Source organism: Myxocyprinus asiaticus, chromosome 10 (genome assembly GCF_019703515.2).
Source record: "Myxocyprinus asiaticus isolate MX2 ecotype Aquarium Trade chromosome 10, UBuf_Myxa_2, whole genome shotgun sequence".
NCBI lineage: Eukaryota > Metazoa > Chordata > Actinopteri > Cypriniformes > Catostomidae > Myxocyprinus > Myxocyprinus asiaticus.
In genome coordinates this window covers 14,545,130-14,570,740 of record NC_059353.1, presented here as the reverse complement: position 1 = coordinate 14,570,740, position 25,611 = coordinate 14,545,130, and the positions used below count along the sequence as shown (strand labels likewise).

Sequence of the window (25,611 nt, the reverse complement as noted above, 5' to 3'; positions counted from 1 at the left end):
TTTTAAAGTATGAGATCGGTTACAATAAGTTTACCTATCACACCTAAGGCTGAAATTATCTACAAAACAAAGTTTGAATGGAGTCTGTACTAGGCATGTGACGGTATCATACAGTATTTTCACAACACGCTAATTGCTGAAACTTTTATCATGGTATACGGTATTGAGTTACATCACAAAAACAAGTTGAAAGATAAATAAACTTTATTGTTGTTCACTTAATAACAAGTTTAATGACTTTTTTCAATATAAAACTGGCCTTTTAAATTAACAGATAACAAAGAACTTTGAAAAGAACTCTGAACATTTAAAAACGAATGCATGTTTTTTCTGGACAGCAAGCCAGTTGCTAATACAGTATATAGCTAGCCGCTAGTTACAAATTTAATAACCGCAAGTTCACTCACACTGTATATCAACATACGGTTGCTTTGCTTTCAAACTTTAACTTAATACTGAAAACATAATTGTGCCACATTAGTAATTACAGGACTTAGCATTAGCTGATTACAACTGTATTTTAGTTGTTATTACAAGATGCAAACGTAATTAGCGGAGTTTTAGCATACTACACTTCGGCCACTTGAAAGCAAGCTACACATTATCTGCAAATGGCAAAAACAGGTCACTTTCTTTGTCGTCGTCTTGTCACTTAGCTAGTTGACTCTTAGAGAGTTTTACTCAGTTTTACACTTCCGACTTAACTCTTTTGGACGGCTGATAAAGTGTCGTCTGTGTTCCTCCTTCAGCCATGATTCTCAGAGTGCACATGTGTCATTTATGCCGAATGTTGTGAATCTTGGTTTGTTGATGGAAATAAAACTACTATGCAATCAGAAAAATCTAACAATTTGGCTAAAGGGTTATGTAGAATTGTTTACAGTGTTTTGAAGTGCCCACGATAACAATATTGTTCCAAGTTAATTATCGTGACACACAGAATTCGGTAGCATTTTATTTTACAGTACTGTTCTACGTTTACGTACTATATAATTACAACAACTAGAGTAATTACTAGGTACTAACTCTAAACCTTACCTTAACCCATATTAAGTACAAGTAGTTACCTTATATTAGTCAGTACTTTCCTGGGAAAGTACACTGTAAGTATATGTACTGTAAAATAAAGTGGGTTAATCCAATTTTAGAACAAACTTCTAACAAGAATAAATTCATATCAATACAGTGCTGCCTTGCAAGCCCTTTAATAATTGTTATTAATATGGAATTCTTCTCCAGACTGTTTAACTCTATGCTTTTTCTTTGTTTCTTTATGATTCTTGTTTGCTGTGCTGCCTCCATCTTTCTGCTTGTTCCTATGAGACTGTCGTTTTCTTTTCTTTCTTTTTCTCTGATTTTCATATTATAAAACAGAATGTTTCTGCATTCTAGAACTAGTCCTGCTGTAGAGAACTTCTCAGCCGAGGTGCATAAGAACCATGATGCAGAATGTAAACAAGTCAAACGACACTAGATGACCACCTATCTCTCCCTTACCTTCTCCTATTCATCTGCTTCTTAATTCTGGCTCATTCTTTCCTAGTGTTTCTCACGCTCTGCATCCCCACTCAAAACTGATCAAAGGCGTTTCACTCATAGACTAAAATACACGCAGTGCTGGGCAGATAACTTCTGAAATGTTATCAGTTAAATATTACAAATTCATTACACAATATAAATTGTAATCTGTTATGCAATCTTTTAGATTACACTTTTCAGGTAATCTAATCTGATTACTTTTGAAAAACCTATTGCATTTTTTTTATGAAAATCAAATCATTAATTTTTAAATGTTTTAAATACCAATTAACCAATTCATTAAACATTAGTAAACATAAAATCAAATGGTAAATGGCTATTTGTCAGTTGCTGAGTAACATTAGGGCTGGGTAAAAATATAGTTTTTCCGATGCATCGCAATCTTCGTTTAAATGATCTCGATATCGATTCTTAAATCAGAAGATCAATTTTTCATTTGATGTGGCAACCCTCTATAATGCAAGTAAATCACTTGCATGTGCGACCAAATCTTGCGCTATGCGACTAAAAACATCTGTGATTATGTCAGGAACTGGTAATGTGATTGAGGACCCAAATGCAGGAATGAGATAACTAAAATATTTAACAAAACAAAAACAAACAGAGAAACAAACTCTCACGATGGAGAATCTAAAGGAAACGGTAGGATTGAAACCAGGTGCTGCCCAAAAACACAAGCAGTGCTAATCAGTGCTGCCATAGCAATCCTGATTGCGCTGCTGAGCAGCACCTGGGGAAGCATGAGGGAGAGAAGAAAACACAAGCACATGGAAACAACCTGAGAAATGGGTGGAGGAATCTGTCACGACCCTGCCACAACAAGAATAAAACAAGATCAAAATGGCAGGATCATGACAGATTAGCCACTGGCTGGTAAATGTTCGGATTTCACTCACCAGTGATTGAGTAGTATGGTGGAAAAGAGTAAAAGTTTGGTTTAATTTGTTCTGTGTGTCCTTTAACACAGTTGTTGATTAAAAACAACAAAAAGATACATTTAATTCTAATCACACATGGATGCTCTAAAGAAACTACACACGTCTTCTCTCTGTTTATGCGCTTTTTGGCTGATGCTGGTAGTCTTAAAGAGAAAGTACCTATTTAGCATGTTCAACATGTCAATGTAAATACTTGTAAAAAGTACAAATTATGCAAGTAAACAATACAAATTTAATAAAAATATAAATGCAACATAATATATGCTATTTCAAGACATTAATTGATGGAATAGAATGAATTTTTCAATTTGTCATTTCATATTTCAAAGGCTTAAATGAGACCTACTTGATGAAAAACTAATGATAAAATATAATTGGTAAAATTAATATTTTATATAATTAAGAGCAAAAGCTGAGAGAGAATTTATTTCATATGTAAGCAAAATAGACATTGTATCCTAAATGTACCCATATCAAAAGCTTGTGAGTCGGACTATGTACACTATGAAGAATATACTAATATATATATATAAGCAATATCACAGGAGCAAGAGTGCGATATGGCCGTACATCAACACTGCAGTGCTGATTTAGGGCCATATAGCAAGATTGCAAGTGTGATATTGCTTATATACAACAGTTCAAATTTAAAGAAATTAGGAAAAACTGAGTACGGTCATAAAAACACATTTGTGCATGGAACTACTTTCTTACGCGACCGATCAGAATCTGCTGTTGTTGGTTCAAAACAAATGATGCTTTCAAGCCTTCATTAGTAATTCAAAAATGTCACTTCAGAAATAGTATCAGGGCTTGTGCTGTTTCTAACAAGTTATTGGATAAACAAGGATGGTGATGTGTGTGTGTGTGTGTGTGTGTGTGTGTGTGAGAGAGAGTGAGAGAGAGAGAGACATGGAGCGTGTGCGATCACCTGTTGCCACTCCCAAGCAGAGATGCTGTCAGCTTTCTGAAGATCAGCTTTCTCAGTGGAACAATAGCCGTCCAAGCGGGGGTATTCCTGTCTATTTTGCGGTAACCGGTGCGCAAGAGTCATTCACTATAGAAACCGCAATGTCCTCCGCCATTTTAAACAGTATGTATCCAATGTGGAAACTCTGGTAAGAGGTAAGCGCCTTGAGTTCTGTAACCAATTAGTCTGTTGTGTCTCTCAGCTGTGATGAGCCTTAATGCTGAAGTTGTTCGTTTAAAGCTATTTCCTAGCTTTAGTAGTGTAGTAGTAATACAAGTGATCACGGAGCGCTGTTGTATGTAAACAGTGGCTGACGCGGATTCACTTCACGTCACCAACTGGCCCATATTACACACAAAAATGATCTTTTGCCACCACCTGCTAGCTAACATATGTAATGTCAAAAAAAAAAAAAAAAAAAAGACAAACTGTAGGTCTTAACACATCTGCACTGCTTTTACACTTTAGTTTAGAACAGCACGAACACAAGTGGAGTGATACACACACAGTGAAGTGTCCGAGTGCTGATGGTGTCAGACCATCAGTGCTCATGGAACGTCTCTCGTCCAATCAGATTCGAGGACCAGAACTAACAGTTGTATATATATATATATATATATATATATATATATATATATATATATATATATATATATAGTATATTCTTCATAGTGTTTAATGTTTGAAAATATGTATTTAATTTTTATAGTGAAAATTTTTTATAGTAAGAATTTTTCATTTTTTAATTTAATATCATACAAGCCTATATAAAAGCCTAAATTAGGGATGTAACAGTTAAATTTTCTCATGGTTTGGTTTTAATTTTTCAAAGAACCACTTTCTCCCACATTCATTGCAATAAAGAAAACAGATATGATCAGTTCTGTTGTCACTGTCAAAGACACTGTCAACTTATTACTGTGTTTAATATCACACACTCACCTGAGATACTACATTCCAAAATAAGAGAGATATAACCACTATTAATTCCAAAACTGCTCCAGTGAGAAGTCATAAAGATTTGTTCACCTTCTTCAGTGTTTTGCGTTGAAGAAACGCATATCACTAATTAGCATTTGTGTGAAGGCGTCTCAATGCCGTTATTGCAGAATAAACTATAATTTTTCCTGTTATGACTGTTTTCATGACAAGCAAATATCTCTGTTAAGCTATTCCAATTTTTCTTTCTCCCCTTTTCTCCCAAATTTGGTATGCCCAATTCCCCAATGTGCTCTAGGTCCTCATGGTGGCATAGTGACTCACCTCAATCCGGGTGGCGGAGGACGAATCACAGTTGCCTCCGCGTCTGAGACCGTCAATCCGCACATCTTATCACGTGGCTTGTTGAGCGCGTTACCACGAAGACCTAGTGCATTTAGAGGCTCACACTATTCTCCGTGGCATCCACGCACAACTCACCACGCACCCCACCGAGAGCGAGAACCACATTATAGCGACCACAAGAAGGTTAACCAAACGTGACTCTACCCACTTAGGAAGCCTGACTGTAATCACTCAGCATGCACTGGATTCGAACTTGCGACTCCAGGTGTGGTAGTCAGCGTCTTTACTCGCTGAGCTACCCAGGCCCCCTCAGATATTCTTTGTTGTTTATTTCATTCATTACATCCTTTTGCAGTTTATTTCCCTCTCTAACTGTGCTGTGCTTCAGCCATTCAGAGAGCTACCGTAAACCCTCTGATAAAAGAACACTTCAACTGAATTCATGCACATTTGATAGGCTACTGATAAAAATATTTTTCATGATGAAATCATAACGTGGACCACAAAAGATGGCTCGTAGTAGCTGAGTAGCGCTGCTAGCGCATGCAACACTACGTAAAGAGACCTTGTCCAAAAAGAACAATTCGTAGCATATATGGATTATTGTGATTGGACAGTTAACAATTAACATCAGAGAAATGCAGGCTCTGACTTACGGTCGTTTATGCAAACCTGGAGATATTAACACGATTCAACAATAGAGGTCACTGTTGCCCCAAACATTGCAAATGTACAGTTCTATCCTTCTAACTGGTAATTTGTACTCATGACAGAAAAAAAATCTTGTGACCCAGCAGAAAATGATCCGCAACCCAGTGGTTGAGAAACCCTGGTATAAAGCACTTTCAATGCAGTGTATCAATTTAGGTAGCTATGCACACATGGCTAAATGATACATAGAATAATTATTAAAATACGTTATACTTAGAGAGCATATACTATACATGTATACAAATATAGAAAACATACAGAACCTTGAAATGCTTCTTAAGATTGAATGTGGTGTCTTTTTTAGGCCTAATTTTTCTAGAGGCAAAGACTGCATTGCATCTGTTATTTCCCCTCCCATCCTGTCTCTTTGAAGTCTTTGAAGTTTAAAGTTATTTCTGTATGTGGCCAAATGAGGAACAGGACCGCACTGTCTGTATGTTGTTCTACCTGGTTAGGCATGTTGCACATATTCAGGCTCTGACTCAGACCACCCTTTTAAAATTTAGGAGCATAATTAGTAAATTACTGTGTGTACTAGTTATTGCCCATGGCTGATTTGTGATGTAATCAAGAATGTAATCATGCAATCCATAAAAATGTTACTGTAATCTGATTATGCACGTAATAAAATATATTGTAATCCAATAGGGATGTCCCAATAAAATTTGTACGAGTACTGATACTTCCATTTCGGTGCTCGCCCATACGGATACCTGTTTTTAATTTTTTTTTATTATTATTCCATATCAAAAGTTAATTTCAATGGAGTCTGTACGTTTAACATACAGACTCCATTCAAACTTTTCCATCAAATTGGTGTCTAAATAAATGAATGAATTTAATCAAATGAAAATAGAACAATTTTCAACATAATATTGTAGGCTATTGTTTTTATCAAATGAAGTGCTTTTATACAGTACCTCACAGCACAATCCAAAATACATCATTGGACATCATTTTTGTCAAATAAATTGCTTCATAACAGAGCATCACAGATGTGCGATACTGCTTAAATATAATACAAATACTATTCATTTATTATTATTATTATTATTAGTAGTAGTAGTAGTAGTAGTAGTAGTAGTAGTAGTAGTATAACAGTGTATATCACATAACTAAACAGTGGTGATACATTTCTGTTGTACTTTCTTCCATTTAAATTGTGCTTTTATTTTGGAGTAAAGCCCTTTCCGTTTCTGTGTGTTTTTGACAGTAGCATCTCACTTCCAGAAAAGTAGGCCACTATGTGGCCCAATGTGATTATTAAATTGCAAAAGGCTGCTATTTAATTAAATAAATATGTAGTTTTTATGTGCCTCATGTTACAAAATTAATTAGCACTCTGCTTACGTTGCGCGAGTTCCCACTACTGGCGGAACCCGTGCAATGTGTTAAAATGGAATGGCCTAATAATCCCTTGATCACTTCTCCCGATATGGAGCCCACTGTCACTCATACAAAAAGGCTGATGTCGATTTTTGCACCAGAGAGAATAAAATGTTCTGAGATCGATGCAATCCCACATTCAGGTAAAGTTTATTTGTAATTCCAGAGGCTTTTTTGTCTGTTTAGGAAAAAAAAAACCTTTTTATTAGAAGTAATTGTAAGAAAGAATTATTGTTGACTTGACCTATTGGCCTCAAAAGCTGACTGTAATAACAAATGAAGAATACATTGTTGTACACAACTAGGTCGTAATTTATTAATATTTATGGAATGACATTCGTACATCAGATGGTATCGGTTTTTGGTATCAGAGCATTTTTACGAGCACTAGTACAAGTACATGAGTGCAGTATCGGACCCGATTCCGATACAAGTTTTGGGACATCCCTATAATCCAATTACAAGTACTTGAGTTTTGTAATCTGATTGAGTAATATAGATTACATGTAATCTGTTACTACCCCGCACTGCATACACGTTTCTTATACTGGGTATTTTATGCATGACACTTTCTTCCAACAATACTGCTCTCTTGCCCCTCCGTTTATAACCCCTGCTGTTCAACATGGGTTTACATATTTCCCTTCCTTCACATCATTTTCAAATGGCTCAAGTTTATTTTGAACAGTGATTCTCAACTGGTGGGTCACAGGTCTGTTCTGATAAGGTCAAACAGGAAAGAAGCAAATGCAAATAATAAAATGCAAGTAGTCATATACAGTTGTGCTCAAAAGTTTGCATACCCTGGCAGAAATTGTGAAATTTTGGCATTGATTTTGAAAATATGACTGATCATGCAAAAAAACGGTGTGGTTGTTTCAAGGAGCACAATACTTGTTGACCCCTCTCCAAACATAGCACTTATGGTTGTGACCATAAAGCTCTATTTTGGTCTCGTCACTCCAAATTACAGTGTGCCAGAAGCTGTGAAGCGTGTCAAGGTGTTATCGGGCATATTGTAACCGGGCTTTTTTGTGGCATTGGCTTCTTTCTGGCAACTCAACCGTGCAGCTCATTTTTGTTCAAGTATCATCGTATTGTGCTCCTTGAAACAACCACACCATCTTTTTCCAGAGCAGCCTGTGTTTCTCCTGAGGTTACCTGTGGGTTTTTCTTTGTATCCTGAACAATTCTTCTGACAGTTGTGGCTGAAATCTTTCTTGGTCTACCTGTCCTTGGCTTGGTATCAAGAGATCCCCAAATTTTCCACTTCTTAATAAGTGATTGAACAGTACTGACTGGCATTTTCAAGGCTTTGGATATATTTTTATATCCTTTTCCATCTTTATAAAATTTCCATTAACTTGTTACACTTTAACTTGGTCTTTTGACAGTTCTTTTCTGCTCCACATGGCTCAGTATCTAGCCTGCTCAGTGCATCCATGTGAGAGCTAACAAACTCATTGACTATTTACACACAGACACTAATTGCAATTTAAAAAGCCACAGGTGTGGGAAATTAACCTTTAATTGCCATTTAAACCTGTGTGTGTGTCACTTTGTGTGTCTGTAACAAGGCCAAACATTCAAGGATATGTAAACTTTTGATCAGGGCCATTTGGGTGATTTCTGTTACCATTATGATTTAAAAAGGAGCCAAATAACTATGTGATGATAAATGGCTTCATATGATCACTATCCTTAAATAAAAGACAGTTTTTTTTCCATGATCAGTCATATTTTCAAAATCAATGCCAAAATTTCACAATTTCTGCCAGGGTATGCAAACTTTTGAGCACAACTGTAATTGTGCATAGTTAGGATAGCAAAATAAATAGGCTCATCATCTCTAAACCATAGAGGAGACCACTGTTTCTTTTGTAGTTGATGTGAAATGCTGTTGTAATTGATGTCCAATCAAAATCTAGGGTGCTTTATTGCAAATTCATCTGTCACTTGTTAATATGGCTAATACTAATTACAGCTGAAGTACGTAGCTTTTTCTGTGTTAAAATACTTTCTCCAATACCAGCTTAATATGCAGAGACAGCCATAAGTAACAAATGAATATGTTAATTTGCTTTGAAAATTGTAACACTGTCTCTGTAGCATTATAAAAATTCCTCTGTTTTGAGCAACCCATCTCAAGAGAGACAATAATATTACATTTACCAATGTTGGGGGCAGGACTATCTCTTTGTTTGACCAACGGCAGGGGTCGTATTCAGAAAGCTGTTTTGGTGGCGCAGAATTCACATACTTCAGCTTTAAATAGTTTACCCTGTGTTTGTTCCATGTGTTAGGCTGGTAAATCTGTTAATGAATTTTCAAAACTGTCAATTTTCCTATTCAGCCTATGCCATGTTAAAATTTTGCATATTGTTGGACCTATACAATTCACGGTAATATGAATAAATTTTTCATTCTTTTGTGCAAACAACAAACAATTTTGATACTGTGGTGTGTCATCACACGAAAATCTAGGTCCAAAACCCAGTTCTCAAAAACCAGTTGAGAACCACTGATTGAGATCATATAGAGAGCAGATAGATAACTAACAGGCCCAGTGTTTTCACAGAAATCTTTACCTACCAGTCAAAATGTCACCAAATTGTCACCTAATTCCCTCCCTGATAAGCAAAAATTCAATTCTAAATATTGTCAAAGTGACAAATAATCATGCAGTTTATTAGAATGCATTTTATTAAAAGTTTGATTGAAAGATTGGTGGCTGATTTAAAACCACCAGTGAGGTGAGAATTTACATATCACACTGAACATTTTCTACAAGAAAGCAAAACCTTCTGGGAAGAGAGTATATTGGGAGAGAGTTAAAGAGCACCACCTGGTTCTGCACAGAGCATGTGTGTGTCTATTCACTGCATATATCACATGTGCATAATAAACATATATAAAGGAAATGAAACCATGGGTGAGAACATTTCTGCATGCACAGCCATTTATATATAACATGTGAATGCATAAATAAACTAATCCATGAGTGAACTTGGAGCTTTAACCTTTTACCCATTTTTGTTTTCACATGAGAGAGAAAATGAATGGACTCCAATGCATTTATTAATGAAATGTTGCATCTGTAAACTTCCATATAGGCTACAAGGCCAAAGTCTTTCTACGACATGCCTAAAAAACAAGACATCCTTAAGTATATAAAAAGCATTACTTCAGAGAGACTAAAAGGAGAAGGGAATGCTGATGTAACAAAAATCAAAGAAGAAGCATTGCCACTTCATCTCTGTTTTGACTGGATTCATATCAAACTGTATTTAAAGCAGTCACATTTATAAAGTGCAGCCATCTCCTCTTAGTGATGAGTCATTGTCTGGGTGAAAACAGGATTATCCATGGCATGCTCTCCTTTCATCTTTAGCCCTTCGATCAGTACTTCTGACTGAGACAAATTCTGCTCTCCTTAGAAGGAACAGACAATTGCTCTTTTTATAACATGTAAGCCATCTCTGTCTATCTTGAACACCATATATATTCTGCCTGTATCTAATGATAGTCTTACTCATATCATTTAATACCCAGCTAATTGGTGTGGAAAAAAATCACAAGTGAAGAAGGGCAGACAGAGAGTCTGACTTGCACAGAAAGCATAACAGAAAAGAGCATATGTTCAATGTATGGGTTTCATCCAAAAAACAAAAACAAAATCTTTTTGTTTACAGCTATTCTCACACCAACAGAACATCCGTGAACTTCAGGTTCATGGACCATCATGACACCAATCAGACAAAGAACAAGTGGATTATTTGTGTGGCAAACCTATGCCTCTTGTTAATATTTTCCACAGTACAACATCAGAGGCCTCTGTAAAGGCTGGTGAACTCCTCTTTCAGTAAGAGGTTCTTGAATAGAGATCCAGAGATGGGAGAATACATGACTTAAATGTCAAATGTGTTTATATATAAATAAAGCCATATGTTCAGATAGAAACAGCAAAGCTTGATGCTCTATCATTGGTTTTCACTGCAGTTTTTCCTTGACCAGCATGAATGTGACTTGCCCTGACACACTGCAGTAACATTGACATCGTCTCTTCTCAGGTTGAAGCATAATTTCCCACCTTTTACATCTTTACATACTGTACCTTTTTCCATTAACCTGCACTTTGTTTCTGTCATGTTTTTGTAAATCCTAGGGGTGCCCGATATATCGGCAGCCGATATATTATTATATACTATTATCATGCCAAAAGTGGATTTTTGTGCACATAATTTCTTATGGTTTATTTGCTTGCGCCAAAGAATCTCTGACTGCTTGTGGCTTCTAATCTTGTCAAGCCATTTCAAGCATCAGTGCTTGTTTACACGAACAGCACATGTGATCAGCAAAGATAATGTTTTAAAGCTTTAAAGCAAGTCAAGTCGCTCTGTAAGGATTAATTCTTCTATGAACTGTGTTTTGTGGTTTTTGGGCTCGTTTTTTTAACAGGATCATCTGCTTTAAGTAACAATATGCAGTTTTCCATGTTATGTTTATGTTTCATACAGTAATGAGCAAAAAACGACCAAAGAAATAGGGAAAGCTAGGGATGCACCATATTGATGCATTCCTAGTAAATACACTAGATACTTCTCTGCTGAAAAGACCAGCTTAGACCAGCATGGGAATTCATTCACTGGGCTTTTTTTTCTGATTTTCTGCTGGTCTAACTGGTAGACTAGTATAGCTATGCTTTCCACCTGCAAAAAATGCTGGTCAACAAGCATGATCTTTCTGATAAAATTAGTTTAGTGAAGTCATGCTGGTTAAAATGCCTGTAAGGCAAACTAGCACACCAGCATCGAGAACACAACATACAGTGTTCTGGTGACCAGCAATGCTTGTATATTCAGCATGGTTGTGATGAGGACTGAGAAATTAATCTGTAATATTTTTATTAGAAACCCAGATCCTTAACTAAGGCTTCCCACACTTAAACCATGAAACACAAATTTACCAATCTCCCTGACCTCCCATCTTTAAGTACTCAAAAATATGTGCATGTTTATTAGCTGCCAGTTGATGCTGACTTCAAGGCATTTTTAGACCCAGGCTAGCTGTGAAGTGTTTTATAATTAGTAAAGCATGTGAGACTTTAACATCTTCCAACAGTCAATTGTAAATTGTAATAAAAAATCCAGGTACAAGTTAAAGTGTTAAAGAACAGTCAACTACATATAACAATAAGAACTATCCATATTTAAAAAGCCAATCAGTGTCCTGCTGTATAAGGAACAACTGACAGAAAATACTGAGGAAGCAGACTTGAGACAACGAGGCCCTTGTTGTTACAACAACTCTTAACTGATTTTGAAATACGAGGTGACAACACTTGCATCTAATCATCATGCTGCTGATTATGACGTAATAATGCCTTCCCACAATGGAGTCATGTCATCATAGCCATCATTAGCGAGGTCACCATTGCAGTCAAAGATGCTGCTGCATCCAGTTATGTGAGAAGAAATTACTGAGGAGGCCTTACACTATAGGTAAACCTTATAAGCTTTCACAGAGCACACAGTGCATTAAATCAACACATAATTTATGACCAGCAGACTTTTTTTTATTTTATTTTTTTAGATTATTAGCGCATCTGGTAACCGCGCAGTTCAGTTATTGCAGGCTTAGAATATCTGGACATATGCTTTACAGTGGGTTGATGCACTCATGACGGAATAGAAACATGATAACGACTGCGTCTTATAATGTCTTATATTGACCTCTCTCTCTCTCTCTCTCTCTCTCTCTGCTACTGATTACTCACACACAATTTCGAGCACCACGTCACAACTGGACGTCAATGAACGGAATATTGATTCATTGCATTCATTCATCTTCCAAGCGATTATCTATGTATTAATAAACGACCGAAATGAAAATATTATTATTATTATTATTATTAGTGAAGCAGTGCGGAAATCACTTACGTTTCAGTCACCGATAAGCTCCATGTTTTGTAGGTTGTATGCAGATCAGTGTTTTCATACACAGCGGTCTTCGCAACTCAATTCTTCCACTTGCTCTGCATTGTGGACTCGCCCTGCTCTGACGTCACCACGCATGACGTCAGATTTCTTTCTCTAGAGCCCCGCCTCCTTCTCTCGCTAATGTGCTTCAGAAATAGATAACGTGATGGGGAGAACATGGTCGCATGGGTTTTTAAACAAAAATATGGTTATATCTGAAAGCATCTCTTCTATATAGTCTGCTGCAATCCATGTATCATTCGTTAATTTCATATTCAATTAGGAATTCAAAATCTTGTTATTTCTTTATTCATTTACAAAGCCAATATAATAATAATAATAATAATAATAATAATAATAATAATAATAATAAAAGACTTGTTTTTCGTAATTTCGATTTAATGCTCAAGTTAAAAAATAGAAAATTGGAAAAAATAGCCACGGGACACTGTGCGTTTTGATTATTTGATTTCACTAATATATGGCTTGAATATTTGATTCACACCTATGGGTGGACCTGAAACGCCCCTTTCTTCTGATTGGTCAAGCTGCACCATCGTCTTCCTCAATGCTGTGAGACAGAATAAAAGTTCTCTGCTGTTTAATTGTTCAGATTAATTCGTCTCAGATAATATCAGATTTATGGCAGCTGAGGTATCTCTCTCATCATATAGTCAGACACAGTGCCTACACACAACCGTAAAATGTTCACTGAATGCAGACAGGGTTTCGACTTCATGCGATTCAGCGCACACACACACACACACTGTTAAGATAGTTATTAAGATGAATACCTCGCTCTGTATGCCAAATGTCTTCTCACAGTTATCCTTCTTATTTTATTCATTTATAAGTGGTACCACGCAGCTGATCAGATGGGCACTGGAGAGTCGGCTGCAGCTGGGTCTGGCATTCGCAGTTAGGATGCCCAGAAGTCATTTTAATACCGGGGACAGTCCCTGCTTTAGAAGTCATGTACCGTCATGGTGGACTTACAGTCGGGACAACTTTTGTCCTAATAATTAGTCTAAGGCAGCAATAGTTTGATTGCTTTAAATAAGCGTTTTAAATTGACAGTGTTTTGTGCGTTTTTGAAATGAGAGATAATCAAAGATTATTGAAAGAATCGGTTTATTTTCAGTTTTACATATTGCAGTGCAATGAACAAAGCAAGATGCGGACTTAACGTAGGGTACATCCAAGACAGATGAGCATTCATGCCAGTGAATTATAACAGCAACAACAGTAAATAACAAATTATCAACAACAATAATAATAATATCACATAAATTGGAAGATATTATTGCATTTAATATAGAATATAAGACTATAAGTATTTACATGGCAGCGAAGAGTACTAATTTCAAGCTTTGATCATCCCGACATGCATGTTTTTGAATGGGTAAATGGGTTTTGTGTTCCTTTTATTATCGGACAAATGTGAAGACTATGTGTAAATGCTGACTTCAAATTCACTGGTCGAGCTTTTGAGAGACGAGCATTCATGAACTTCCTTTAGCATAATTTCCATGATGAGCAAGTCCCTCACACTTAGGATTTGGCACACTTGGCTTGATGTTATGGTATATAAATATAAATGGGATATAACTATAATATACAGACATAACACACTGCACTCAGATCTGTCAGTTGCTCCGATGCGCTTTCATTGTTTAGCGTACTTAAGGGACCGTCTAAAAATTCCACTCACTATTAAACACAGGCGGTGTCCAATCACTCATTCAGTTGACGTGCAAGTTAAACATAAAACATTTAAAGTACACTTTTACATTCCAAATGTTGTAGTAGGTTTCCAGTTAATAGACTCAGCTACTACAATGAGATTTTCACAGTAAATCCAATAATTTGAATACAGTATTAGATTAATAAATAAATAATTTGTCAAAATGTTATTTCACATTCCAAAGTAGTAGTAACTGCCCAGTGGATTGACTGACTAACTGTAAAAATCTCTTCTGTAGTAAGTCTGTCTATCTTCTGAGAACTTACTACAAACTTTGGAATGTGAAAATAACATTTGGGTGAATTTTAGTTAATTCATTTTTAAAATCTAATACTACTCATACTATTGGACTTACTGTAAAAATGTTTCATAATATAAGTGAATACTGTACATTCATATGCACAGCCAGTGGCGCCTGCAGCTGTCCGGCCGTACGCACTGTGCGTACCATGAGCGCTCCAACTGCACTGAGAAATATTTTCTCTCAGAATATTTTATCAATCAAGTGTTTCCTGTGGCTGTTTAAAAGAACTAGCGATGACCAATTTGTGAATGAATAATTCTAGAGTCGGTTCTTTTCTGTGAATTGGCCAAACGGGCTTGCAAAACGGTCTGAATCTATTCGTGATTCAGTACAATTCGTTCAGAGCGCTCTCTCAGTGAATCATTTGGAGCGGTTTCTCACACAGTAAAACAGTATCGGGATATTTACGAATACAGCGCTGGATACAGTGTAAATTTACCTACAGTCAACTGAAACAAAAGGCTGTCTTTTTGAAAGGTGACTTTGAGAAACCTCAGCTAGTGCTGTGTCATGTGATCAAGGGCTGTTCAAACTGAACGTGTTTTTCAGTCGTTCTCCATGTAAACATTCGCTAGATGGATGTCTATTGACAACTGCGTCACGTTTCACTTTGCTTTTAGGATCTCTCACATGAGCGCTGCATTTTTAGACGCTATGTCAAGTTAAAAGAACTTCTTCAACTGATAAATACATGATCTCAAGACACTTGCGTTCTGCTCTATTCGTTGTGGTGCGTTTTTCTTTTTTAGCACGAGAATGTGTCTGTTCTGAACGGTTACTGGAAGAAATGCTGTAGCCAATAGTTATGTGAGCGCTACTCATACTCAAGAAAAAAAATGCTTCTGTCAGTCACCAGAATTGAATGCTATTCTAGATATTAGGTTATACAAGGCAGATTTCAGTGCGTACCCTCAAATGAAATCCTGTAGGCGCCCATGTGCACAGCCTGGCGATCTACAACAACCTGTGACTTTTGTTTTGTTCTTTTTTTTTTAATTTTATTTTTATTTTTATTTTTTTGGTTTGTTTGTTTTTATTTTTTAAATAACAAAGTTTTTTTTTTAATTTATTTTTTATTTTTTTTATGATAGAACATGCAAGTCAATGGTCAAATATTTGACTGCTCTAAGGCCAGTGACGTTTTGGTTGTGGGTGGAGTTTTCAGACGGTCCCTTTAGGAACCATAGGCGAATATCCAACGAATATCGAAGCGAAAATTAACTTTACCCTGCAGTTAAACATAAGCCTATGTCTTTACAATGTACGCATATGCTTCAATAGTCTTATGAATGTATGGTTTTCGTCATCTCACTTAAAACCATGTCTTTTCAAACCGGAGCAACGTCAAAGACAGCAGGTTTATGTTTAGGGCTGTCTGGTAAATCTGACTATTTGATGAGCGAGTTTTGGAGAATAAAAGGTAAAGAATTTAATATTAACTGAGACGAATTAATCTGAACAATTAAACAGCAGAGAACTTTTATTCTGTCTCACAGCATTGAGGAAGACGATGGTGCAGCTTGACCAATCAGAAGAAAGGGGCGTTTCAGGTCCACCCATAGGTGTGAATCAAATATTCAAGCCATATATTAGTGAAATCAAATAATCAAAACGCACAGTGTCCCGTGGCTATTTTTCCAATTTCCTATTTTTTAACTTGAGCATTAAATTGAAATAAAATAATAAATAAATAAATAATAATAAAAAAAATAATAATATTGGTTTTGTAAATGAGCAATGAAATAAATCATTTTTTGTTTTTCCTATTTTTAATTCCTAATTGAATATGAAATGAATGAATGATACACTGATTTACTACTGTCAGGATGAAATTGAATTTCCATTCTATAACAAATTTCATACTACAGCCCGCTACAGCCAGGTTTGGGGAGTAACGGAATACATGTAACTGGATTACTTATTTTAAATACAAAATATTAGAAACTGTATTCCACTACAGTTACAATTTAAATTGGTAATCAGAATACAGTTACATTCAAAAAGTATTTTGATTAATGAAGAGATTACTTTGCATTCTATTGTTATTTGACTCATTTAATATTTAGTCTATTCAGTTGGAAAACATTTATACATGTAAATGATGTGATGTGATGAGCATTTAACCAGCGGTGAAACACTTATGATGTGTTACTCAAAAAATTTACTTTACTTTGTTTTATAAGCAACACTGCATAAGATATTTATGCGTGTTTTTAATATAAGTGTATTTTGTCTTACTGAACTGGCACATTTTTTCCCATTTAATAAATAAACATATTTAAAGTCAAAGCAAGTGAAATAATATGTACTGAAGTAGTAATCCAAAGTATTTAGATTATGTTACTGACAGAATACCTTACACATTACATTTTACAGCATGTATTCTCTAATCTGGAGTGAAATGCAGTTTAAAAGTATCCCTCCCAACCCTGACTACAGCCATGCTGTTCCTTTCTGCAACAAATATGCTCCCTGTGGTACCTGACATTAACAACAGTACTTGAACAATATAACATGCATGAGGCTCTGTGACTGATTTATTTGAAACTAGCACACTGCTTTAAATACACTGCGTGTGAAGGGAGTTTCAATTATTCAGAAGTGTTTGTTATTAACATACAGTATATCCGGCCTACAAAGAAAATGAATCCCTTTCTGTCTAAGAACACTAGAGGAAGTGGAACTACTGTATTTCAAGTAGCTTCAAGGAATGCTTCCCAGCATTCCTGCACCACTATTCGTCACGTCATTAAGATGGTTGGAAGTGTGTCAGAAACTCTAATCTTCCTCTTTTTGGGTGTTGTTACCATAACAACAGAGCATGAGTGGAGCTGGGGCTATATTCTCTTCACTCTGCTGTTTGCGTTGCTTTGGAGAGGCCTGGGTATGGGAGTTTGTTTGTTAATTATAAAGATGTTGTTACATACAATATGATTGGGAAGTTTTTAAAGGAATAGTTAACCCAAAACTTAAAAATTCTGTCATAATTTACTCACCCTCATGTCGTTCCAAACCCATATGCCATTCTTTTGTATGCAGAACCAAAGTCTTTTTAGCATGTCAGTCCAGTTGGCGGCCATCTATGGAATGTAAACAAGCTGCATACAAGTGCAGCTCCTATCTACTCAAATGGGGAAATGCTGAAATGTACAAACGGTTTGTCAAAATTACGATCAAAGAACAAATTTAAAATCAGAAGTAAAATCTTTTGCTTCTTTGCTTCAGATTATGCGAAAAACAAAAAATTTCCATCTTGTATAGCTAATGCACATGTGCATTCTAAAGTTGATTGACAGACGATGTCTATATTTAAAAGTGCACTCAGTAACTTTTGTCTTTGTGTCATCTTGGATTTACACTGACATCTAGCGGCTTTGATGCAGCATAATTTAAAATCAATAGTTTTCAGTTTCAGATGCCATTGTAGAAATTTAGTATTCACAGTCAGCCATGATTACTTGAATCAATAAGTGAAAGTGTCAAATAACAGGACGGTTACTGAGATTAAGCGAGTAGTATTCAGCTGGTCATGTGATTCTAACATGGCAGCCCCCATGAGGGGACCCTTCCCATGTAGAATAAAACAGCTTTTATAAGGTTACTGATATGACTGGAGTCTTCATTTTAATGTGAGTGGTCATGATTTCCTATATATATTGAAAATATTCATGTATTTAGGAATTACAATTTTTTTAATGAGGAGAAAATGACTAAGTGCACCTTTAATATGTGATGGGCTCTTTTACCTGTAAGGCAGGACTTCCTTTCTACAGAGTCATTCTTGATAACCAATTCAAGCGCTCCAATAAGTATTTCACATAATTAATTTGATTACTTCTGCCACTATCTGCAACTGTTAGTCCTGAGATTTTGTTAGTCTCTGGATAAAAGCATGGATCAACCTACTGTTATCATGGTGACTGATTCGTATTGTGGTAAATTTTCTGCCTCTAATACGAGAAGTTTGCGGATCTAGCCCGCCCTATTTTAACTTTTTATTTTCAATAAACCAAGTTTACATCTTTACATCAGTGGGTGTACTCTATGTCAAGGAACAGGACACATTTGTTTGCATTTCGCTTTGTGATTTTATCTGGACAAGTGCGCAAGTTGCAGAACAGTGGAGCGAGAAGTGCACGTGTCTGTGTGCACCAGAGAACATTGCTGCTGTCACCTGTCACTCAACTTCACTTATAACAGCTGCAACGAGCATTCATTATAACATTAAAAATAATAATGCCAGTGCTGGATCGCACACACAAACTAAATGGAAACTCCTGCTCAGGATCTGGCAATGTTTCCTCTGCATTAGACACTTGGTAGGGACAAAATTAGCCATGTCAAAAAGTGATAGGGACATGTCCCACCCATCCCACCCATATATGACACCTAAGTCGTTTATAGTTACCTTTTTAAAGTTTTAACGTGAGTCCATATCAACTGCTTTTTTAAAGAAAATATGGACCACAATATTCAGTAAAAACTGAACAAAATCTCTTTTTGTGTTCCGCATCAGAAAGAAAACCCTACATGTTTGTAATGACATACTGTAACGGTGAGTAAATTCTAACTTTCATTTTTGGGTGAACTATTCCTTTAATATTTTGAAATTGTTTATTTTATCATAAATGGCAAAAATAAACACTTAAAGGATATGATGATACAACTGCATATAACTTATTTTATTTAGCCATAGTAGGGTATGTCACCTGAGAGAACATACTGTACCAGCAAATAATTAAATTCAATATATTTTCTCTTTCTTAAAGGAATCCTGGTCCTGACACAGATCAGTAACCCCTTCCGCACCATTCCTTTCAACTTCAAAGATCAGTTTGGTCTAGCCTATATGGCGGGCTGAGAGGAGCTGTGTCCTTTGCCTGGGCATTCACTCTCCCAGATAGCATTGGTCACAAGAAACTAATCGTCACAGGCACGACTGTCATCATCATCTTCACAGTGTTTATTCAGATACCTCCTAACAAGAGCAACTGAGTCTGTTATAAGCACTTAGAAAATAATACATTTGGTCAAATCTGTACACGATGGATTTTACTAACCTTCTAAAATTCTTGTGATTCGTCAGATGTTTTTTTTTAATTATTTTTTTATAGTGCCTGTCATGTATACTGTACAATATTCAAAGACTGTTTCTCTTTGCAGGGGATCAGTGTAAGGCCTCTTCTAAAATTAATGGATGTCCGTCAGACAAATCGAAACTTAGAGACCATCAGTGTAGAGATTCAAAAAAGGGTATGTGGACAGTGGTTGAAATCATGGTCCTTTGTCTGTTTTTCCTTATTCAAGGATGACTTATATTTGATTTAAGTATACTAAATCCATAATCAATATTAAATAAAAAGTATGAAAAATTTAAAGAACTAGAAGAGTAAGTCCTGATGCAACTTCTCTCTGTTTCCGTTATTGGACACTGTTGCAGGCATAGAAGATCTGTGTGGACAATGGAGTCACTTCTACTGGAAAGACAAGTAGGAGTTAGGAGTATTCTTGATAGTTTAGTTATTTTTGTACCTCTCTGTAGATAGTAGCTTGGTACACCCTATTTTATTTATTTTTAGTGCCAGGGCTGCTGCTCCCTATATGCAGATTACGCAGTCTGCGTAGGGCACCAACCCCCTAGGGGGGCACCATCTTACCCTATGGTGGCACCAAAAGTCCACCAGCTGCCCTTCTTTGCATATTATACGTTATCGAAGGACCCGAGAGCAGTTGCACTCTCCCTTTCAGACGATCACACATTTTCACTCCCTCCATTTTACCATCCTTTGTGTCTCAAAAATGTTTGTCTTACAGGTTAGACTGGTCTTGCAGCTCTGTCCCAGGACAGTATTTCCTACCTTGTCATATAGACAAGTGTTCCCCAGCTAGCCCCAGTGCTCTGTAAATTCAGCTGTCAAAAATTATTTCCTGTTAGTTACTATATATATAAAAAAATAAATAAAAAAATAATAATATGATTTACTTAATTTTTATTTAGCAAGTTTTTGCACACAACTACTTAACTAAAAATGAGTGAGTAAATTTAACAAACATTTCAATAAATACTTTTTAATTTTATAACTTTTTATAAACTTACAAACCTGATGTACATGGAATTTAAATAAACTTAGTCAAATTTAAATGTAACATATTTTATATATTTTGAACTTATCCTTATAAACACATTTAATCATGTACCACATCATATATGGAATCTTTCCACAGGGTAGCTTATTGCATATGTAGTCAAATAGACAACATCACCTTGCATTACTGGCAATAAAAACTCAATAAATACAGAGTTGCGCACGCAGAACTCAACACTTGGTGCATAAAACAATCAACAGATAATTTTTGATCATGAACGGTTAATTTTAAGGAGAAAATGAATTTGGTAACTTCTTTTCAAAACAAGAAGTTACCAAACATCAGAATAAAAACGGTGTTAATAAATGTGCAAACAGTGAAACCATGCAAGTTCATTAACTATTCAAGCCCGGTGCATGCTGGGAACACCAGCTTTGAAAAGTTAAAGGAATAGTTCACCCAAAATGAAAATTCTCTCATTATTCACTTACCCTGATGCCATCCCAGATATGTATGACTGTCTTTTTTCAGCAGAACACAAATGAAGATTTTTAGAAGAAGATAGAGGTCTGTCTCGTCCTTATAATGATGCACATGGGTGCCAGCATTTTGACAGTCCAAAAGTCACATTTAGGCAGCAAAAAAGTAATCCATGTGACTCCAGTCGATCAATGAATGTCTTCTGAAGCTAATCGATAGGTTTATGTAAGAAACAAGTCGATAATTAAAATGTTTTTAACTTTAAATTGGCGCTTCCATTCAGGGCTCTGATACAGTTTGAAATGGACGAACTCTCGTGTGACGTTCGTTCTTCTGTTGTAAGAGCCACTTCCGAATTTTCGCAGTAAACTCGCAGACGCCTTACATCACGCTTCGCATCAGCTGCTGGCCGGAAGCGCTTTTTAAAAGTTAATAACATTTTAATTATCGATTTATTTTTTATAGAAACTTATCAATTTGCTTCAGAAGACATTCATTGATTGACTGGAGTCTCATGAATTACTTTATTGCTGCCTAAATGTGACTTTTGGACCGTCAAAGTGTTGGCACCCGTGTACTTCCATTATAAGGTCCAGACTGAGCTCTATCTTCTAAAAATCTTCATTTGTGTTCTGCTGAAAAAAGTCAGAGAGACATGTGATTGGTGACTGTTACATATGGCCACCAGGAGGTGGTGCCAAGTACATGACACAGATTCAATGATGACTCAAATGTCACAGAATGAAACTCATTCTGTGAAATGTAATTAATAAAATCATGTCTGCATGCTATGCAAACCTTTAGTCATTGTTGTATTGTAATACAATTGCATTGTAGCATGTGTAATTAGTTCTTATGTACAATTATTATGTTTTTGTTTTGTTTTTTTTTGGAGATGGTTTTGGACACTTGGAGATGTTTTTGTACACTAGGATAAATTATTTTTGTAATGCTATAAATTTTGATTGCTTTGTTGAATCAACACAAAATTTTACTCAGTTACAGGTGACATGATTGGGAACAAAACAAAAGCAGTTTTCCAGAGCAATTTATTTAGCTCAAGTTAGCTCTTTTCTGTGTAGCTCTGCATACACTATATGGTGTGTTTGTTACAGTTTCACTACTGCAGAATTTCTAATGCTTCTCTATCACCATCTGTTGGATTGCTTCAAGAGGAATTTCATTACGACTGATTTTAAGATTCTGCATTTTTTTTATAGTGATTGTTTTTTCTGTGTGGTAATGACAATATTTTTGCCGTTTTAGGGGATGGTGATATTGAATCAGATACTAACCATGCAACAATCAAGCCCAAGTTCAGGCAGCCACAGAGGTTCTTATCTAGAGCAATGATACAACTCAAGCCACTACCCACTCTAAAGGAAGTGTCTTCCAGTGTGAACATGATGGATGAACAGAATGAAGAGCAAAGTGACTACAGGACTTCACGTCTGAGGTCCAACTTCAGCTATTCAGGACATCAGACATTGCATCAGTCTAACAGCTCATCTAGAAACATTAGTGACAGAAATCTTGACTCTGAGGGTGAAGATCAGCAATACCCCCAAAACAACAGTGAAGTACAATACCTTTGCTGAGGAGACCACAGTAGCTACCACAGAAACCACAGGACCAATGAGATCTGCAGGGTTAGATACTGTAAATCAGCGGTTCTCAACCAGGGGGCCCCCAAAAACCTCCAAGATGACTTTAAAAAAAAAAAAGTTAATAAGCTATATTTTAAGAATCTAACATGCTATTATACTGTCAATCTCAAATGCAAAAAAAAAAAAAAAAAAAAAAAATTGCTAAAATACTAAATATGTACAGTACAACATCTAAACTGACATCATATTTTAATTCAACAACTCCCTTCAGTAAATATTTTTATTGAAGAACATGCAGTTTCTTGAAACTTCTGGAATCACTTTATCTGTTATACCTAGTTTCTGTTAATAAAGTTTGAAAACAAGGAGCTTGGTCATCATTACAACAGAAGAACCACTAGAGGAAATATCTTGGCCTACATAAAGCGGGCCTTCATATATTGTGTTGTACAGTCCTATGTAAGGTAAGGCCTTGACCAGGGCTTTGGTTAATGGTCTGAGATTGATTGCTTGCATCCAAAGAATTTGACTAATACAGATGTATGTATGTGTGAATATACAAGTTTGTTTGTGTATTTATTTATTTATATACAGTTTATTTACATTCTGGGTTTAATGCAATTTAAGCTCACTCGACAGAATTTGTGGCATAATATTGATTACCACAAATAAACTTTGACTCGTCCCTCCTTTTCTTTAAAAAAAGCAAAAATCTGGGTTACAGTGAGGCACTTACAATGGAAGTGCATGGGACCAATCCATAAACTTTAAAATACTCACTGTTTCAAAAGTATAGCCACAAACTTGACAACTTTATATCCAGTTTTACAACTTTGTTGTCATGACGACATAATGCCGTAAACCCTAAAACGACACATATATTATGATTCAATAAGTCACAAGCCATCACTTTATAATCTAGCTGCATTAAGCGTGCATGCTCGAGAGATGAGCGTCCCCGCGACAGAGTGTGTATCAGCCGGGTGCAGTTTCAATCTCTCCCCCTTAGATCAGGACATTTGCACAACTCATAGTAGAGGTGCTGACCTAGGGTTGCCAACTTTTTGTCACACGAATACAGGACACTTGAGCCACTTTGAACATACTGTTGATTCAATACAGGACATTTCGCCATCTGATCGGGGCCCCGCTCAAGCATCTTCCTGCTGAAATACAGGACAATAGGCTTCCTGTATGGGACATCTTCATTTCTGTCGAAATACGGGACGTCCCGGCTAATACGGGACAGTTGGCAACCCTACGCTGACCGCACAGAGAAATGCCAGTTTTGGAGTTTGTAGTTATTTACATGACCTGCTTTTGTATTATTTGAACTTTAATAAAGGTTTTATAATGCTTTATAACACTCTAAACTCTTTAAATTTCCTTTAAAGAGCTCCAGCTCTGCTTATTCCACAACGAGAGTGCTTCTGTATTTACTTATTTGGTATTTTTTTATTATAATTCCCTCATACTTTGCGATCTACATCACCTGAAGCTGTTTGGAAACTTTGGAGTGCATCTGGACTGTGAGCTGTGTAATTCTTCCTCTCCTCAGTCAGGCGCAAACTGCAGTGCTGCTCTCGTGCGTCATCATTAGAGTTTAATGTGATCTCATGTTACTTTAAATGAGATCAAACGACTATTCAACAACGAAAATTGTTATTTAATTTTTTTTTATTGTCGATGTTGTCGATAACGTTGACTAATCGTTTCAGCCCTACTTTAAACCCTCAAAAAATTGCCCCCTTCACTTCTACTGTAGCCTCAAATTCTATTGTTTTTTTTTTTTTTTTTTTTTTTAAGAAAAAGGAGAGATGGGTCTAGATGATTTTTTTTTTTTTTGGTAATCAACATTATGCCACAAATGCTGTCGACTGAACAACTTGAATTGTACATGGAATATTCCTTTAATACTAAAGAGTTCTAAAATTGTAAAGCCAACCTAAATATACATTTATGTATCTTTGGTCTTAAAGCCAGGCTGCATTTGCTTCAGTTGAAGTTTTAGTCAATTTATCAGCTAAGAGCAACACAAATACATATTCATAGGAGCTATGAATACATGAAAATCTCATACAATCACTGGAATAACAGGGAATTGTTGGTGTTGGTATAATTAGAACAATAAAATGTCATACATTTTTTTATTTGCATATCACTTTGAAAATGCATTGATCTTCATGAGATTTAACATTGGATTTCTTATAAGTTACTTAGTTACAGTTGCAGTTTTATTAATCCGAGTATCATAGATTAATATAAATATGTCAAACAAAACAGAAAAAAAAAATTACACAATAAAACCTTAAACTGAATTCTGATTTCAATGGGAAGCCAATGCAGGCTGGCCAGAACAGGATAAATACTGTCTTTCTTCCTAGTCCCTGTAAGGAGTCTAGCAGCAGCATTTTGAACCAATTGAAGACGTGATAGACAAGATTGAGACACTCCTAGGTATGGTGAATTACAGTAGTCCAGCCTCGATGAAATGAAGACATGAACTACAGTTTCCAAGTCCTTAAATGACAAAAACGATTTTATCTTGGCAATAGACCTAAACTGGAAGAAACCAGCTTTGAC

The 25,611-nt window shown here is 36.0% G+C and overlaps 1 protein-coding gene and 1 pseudogene across 6 annotated transcripts in view; one reads left to right on the top strand and one right to left on the bottom strand.

The window, feature by feature from the left end:
- LOC127447393 (inositol polyphosphate-4-phosphatase type I A-like) overlaps positions 1-12,873 on the bottom strand; it is a 52,064-nt gene extending 39,191 nt beyond the window's left edge. For 5 of the 6 annotated variants that reach the window (XM_051709238.1, XM_051709242.1, XM_051709243.1 and 2 more), the window contains exon 1: positions 12,768-12,873. The gene's annotated coding sequence lies outside the window, so the exon portion shown is untranslated. The remainder of the gene's footprint in view (positions 1-12,767) is intronic. The other variant, XM_051709240.1, reaches the window with a different exon arrangement.
- Positions 12,874-17,497: 4,624 nt separating this feature from the next.
- LOC127447355 (sodium/hydrogen exchanger 2-like) lies at positions 17,498-20,759 on the top strand (annotated as a pseudogene).
- Positions 20,760-25,611: the final 4,852 nt, after the last annotated feature.